This window comes from Oncorhynchus masou, unplaced genomic scaffold (genome assembly GCF_036934945.1).
Source record: "Oncorhynchus masou masou isolate Uvic2021 unplaced genomic scaffold, UVic_Omas_1.1 unplaced_scaffold_1845, whole genome shotgun sequence".
NCBI classification, from domain to species: Eukaryota; Metazoa; Chordata; class Actinopteri; order Salmoniformes; family Salmonidae; genus Oncorhynchus; species Oncorhynchus masou.
The window spans coordinates 43,833-47,801 of record NW_027008355.1 but is presented as its reverse complement, the minus strand read 5'-3'; the positions used below and the strand labels follow the sequence as shown (position 1 = coordinate 47,801).

At 42.1% G+C, this 3,969-nt stretch overlaps 2 long non-coding RNA genes across 2 annotated transcripts; both read right to left on the bottom strand.

Moving 5' to 3' along the window:
- Positions 1–1,065: 1,065 nt before the first annotated feature.
- On the bottom strand, positions 1,066–2,489 carry LOC135532373 (uncharacterized). Its single transcript, XR_010454344.1, has 4 exons — positions 1,975–2,489; positions 1,727–1,812; positions 1,544–1,639; positions 1,066–1,385 (listed from the first exon to the last, which is right to left on the bottom strand). It is a non-coding gene; the product is annotated as an uncharacterized LOC135532373 (long non-coding RNA).
- Positions 2,490–2,720: 231 nt separating this feature from the next.
- Positions 2,721–3,520, bottom strand: LOC135532372 (uncharacterized). The gene is made up of 4 exons (XR_010454343.1): positions 3,450–3,520; positions 3,162–3,252; positions 2,993–3,058; positions 2,721–2,897 (listed from the first exon to the last, which is right to left on the bottom strand). It is a non-coding gene; the product is annotated as an uncharacterized LOC135532372 (long non-coding RNA).
- Between the last annotated feature and the right edge of the window lie 449 nt (positions 3,521–3,969).

Here is a 3,969-nt window from a genome sequence, read left to right as displayed (position 1 = left end):
GTTGTTTTTTCTCCCCTTGTCCCGGCAGACAGACCTCCCCCTCCGCCTCGTGTCATTGGAGGCCAGCCGGCTTATACCATCCATTGGATACTGGATTCCCGCCGGGTGCAGCGGTCCTGGCAGTATCTGGTGGACTGGGAAGGCTACGGTCCCGAGGAGCGCTCCTGGGTTCCTGCCAAAGACATACTGGACCCTGACCTCATTCGTCAGTTCAGGGCCCTCCACCCCGAGAGAGCTGGTAGGAACGTCAGGAGCCGTTCCTAGGGGTGTGATTCTGTCAGGATTTGGCCAGGGTTGTTCCGGTTTTTGGTCACTAGATGCCCCCATTGTGCTTTTTGACCTTTTGCATTCCCTTGATCCCCATTATTATTTGCACCTGTGCCTCGTTTCCCCTGATTGTATTTAAACCCTTAGTTTCCCTCAGTTCTTTGCTCTGTGTTTGTATGTTAGCACCCAGCCCTAGTATTCTGTGTACTCTTGTTGATCCCGGTGGACGCTCTTGTGGAATTCTGTTTTTTGTTCTTGTTTATTTATTTTTGAGTATCTTTTGAGGCTTTTTATGCTTTACCTACCACCTTGTGGATTTACCTTTTTGTCTTGGAGGATTACCTTGTGGATTACCTTGTTCTTGTGGAATTCCTTTTGAGGTTGTGGAGTTACATGTTTTCCTGAAGGACTTCACTTTTTAATTTATTAAATACACCATCTCAAGTACTGCTGTGTCTGCCTCATCTTCTGGGTTCTGCTGACTATTCGTGGCTCAGTTGGTTAAGTGACTGTTTCTCACTCCGGAGACCCGGGTTCGTAACCGGGTCCTGACTGTGTGTGTGTGTGTGATGTGTACTACCATTACTGCCCAGTGTAATCTGATGTAATTTGCTCTGCATGCACTGCATCTGTATTATGGTCAAGTTCACACTGAATAGAAACAAGAAATAAAACAATATTATGGAACATGTATGATGTAATTGAAACACTGCTAAACGTGTAAGATTAATAAAAAACGACTAAACATGTCTTATGCTTGACAGTTTATTGGAGGATCACAATATGTCAAGTCAACCATACAATTATTTATCCACTAACTTGACCAATCAACTATCATGTGTCAGGACATAAAGTACATGTTCATGGATAAAACATATATTCTTCAGAATGTTGATGAGTTCTTCTCAGTACCAAAGTACCAATTAACTGTATTACTGTTGTTTTTTTGACAATCATTGATGGATGGATGTTGGAATGATTCACTGAGGTAATGTTAGTGATGACTTCAGAGGTGATAGCTGATTCCATATGGAGACTGAAAGGGATCCTTGGCATCCTCATGCTGGTCGCTTCTCACCCAACAAGGTCCTTGGCTACGTTCCAAAGCTCGCCCCAAACTGTCGAATACAGTTTTAAATCATTTTTATGGAAAATACCTTTTTTTAAAGCTACACATTTGAACATGACTCCAACATTTTCAAAACATATCACAATAAGTGACTACCTATTAAACTTACTGTTGTAAGAAAAGTATATAGATAGATAGATGGCTCACATGCTGCTTCATCTTCAGAGGGGCTGGTCTTCAGAGTAGCCAACTTTGCCAAAAAGGCAGCCTTTCCATTTTTTACATCATCCTCCTGCAGGAGAGCTGAGGAAGAAAGATTTTTCATTTTACTAGATTTTATCAGATGAAACCCGGGCAGTAAAGTAGTACACATTTACAAACAAGACATACCTTCCTCAGAGTTATCTTTATTGAGGGAGCTTGCTAACAGGACACCCACTAGAGCGAACAGCAGTAACATACTCTGGATCTTCATCCTTTACAAAAGCACATAGAGCACAACTTGTTAACACACACACACACACATCCACCTACACCTCTCCATCCATTCCTACCTGTCCACTTGTATACACCTGCCCACTCTTGCCACACCTGCCATACACCTTTGCAAAGAAGAATCTCAGTGAAAACAAACATACCTCTTAAAGTTGGACAATGCTGTCTGATTGATGGCTGTTTTTCTGGATGATGTCTTCAGGACGTCAGTAGTAATGTGGCATCTCTCTGCCCTCTGCAGCCCTGTTTTATACTCTTTCTGCAGCTACTGTACCTGCCCCACCCATCCACACCTCTCACAGCCGATTAACAAGCAAAATGACATTACTCCCATGGCTATAACTGCAATCATGCACAGCCTGAAGTTTATGACCTCCCTCCAGGCAAAACTTCTGTCAAAAAGTTTAATAAATTCAGTCAGTCTCTTTGTCAACATGAATATTTAAATCTGAACGAGGCAGTTTACCCACTGTTCCTAGGCCGTTATTGAAAGTAAGATTGTTCTTAACTTACTTGCCTAGTTAAATAAAGGTTAAATAAATAAAAAATACACAAATGTAAAGTATGGAGGAGGAGGTGTGATGGTGCTTTGTTGGTGACACTGACAGTGATTTATTTAGAATTCAAGGTACACTTAACCAGCATGGCTACCACAGCAGTCTGCAGCGGTACGCCATCCCATCTGGTTTGTGCTTAGTGGGACTGTCATTTGTTTTTGAACAGGATAATGACCCAACACAGCTCCAGGCTGGGTAAGGGCTATTTGACCAGGGAGAGTGATGGAGTGCTGCATCAGATGACCTGGCCTCCATAATCACCTGACCTCGACCCAAATTGTATGGTCATGTTAACATTGTAACACTGAATGAAAAACACTGCTAGACATGTATGTGTGAAAGGCCTATTTTATTGGAGGATCACAATACAACATTGCCATCATGAATGGATGAATGTGGGGCTTTGAGAGTAATGTTAGTTATGTTGATTCCTAATGGAGACCAGGAAAGAATCGTCCGTGACCCAATTCTGGTACCTCATCATCCATGATGATGACTGAACCATGATGCTAATCAACAGGAGACATGGAATTAGCCTTCACCCTTTTTATAAACCTCTAGAAACTTCTCTTTGGCATGCATGTAGATAGCTATATGTACATACGTTGTGCTTCATCTTCTGCAATGGCATTCACAAGTCCATTCTCCACCTTCTCCATGGCACTATCCTCTTGGGGAAGATTTGTCATCATATCAAATTATTTCAGATTAAAACCAGGAGTAATAGTACACACACACACACACACACACACACATGCACACAATAGACATACCTTCCTTAGTGTTATCTTCATTAAGGGAGCTTGCGAACAGGACACCCACTAGAGCGAACAGCAGTAACATACTCTGGATCTTCATCCTTTACTGAACCACATAGAGCATAGCATTTTAAAACACACACTGATCATCATCCTCTAGAAAATGAGATAAACCGTGTTGTTACCATGTCACATTATACAGTTGTCCACCAATCTACTCTTGTATGCAACAACCAGTCCAGCCATACACACCCGTCCACACCTATATACATCTGAGAATGTGCTCAGCGAAAGCAAACTTACCTCTGATAGTTGGAATATGCTGACTGATTGATACCTGGTTGTCTTGATGTCTTCTGGACCTCAGTAGAAGACAGAGTGTCTCTCTGCCCCTTGCAGTCCTGTCTTATACTCTTTCTGCCCCACCTCTCACAGTTGAATAACAAACAGACAATACAGCCGTGACAATAACCACAGTTACACACCCTGGAGTGTATTCCCTCCCTCCAGGCAAAAATAGGCTGAATCAACATTAGGGTTTCCTTTTAACAGAACTGACATATTCAATGTAATCATGTTGCATCAAAATGGCTAGTTGGATAGATTTGCAAAAAGTGAGTTCTCTTATTTTTTTATTTTACCCCCTTGTCTCATCACTGCAATGCAACACTCCAATGGGCCCGGGAGGTGAAGGTAGAGTCATGCATCCTACGAAACAAAACCCAAGTTTACTAGATAGCTACAATAGTTAGCGTGCTAACCAAACAAGACTTGCTAGTTTAGCTAATCAAACCAATCACTCCTAGCTTGCTATTATGAAAAT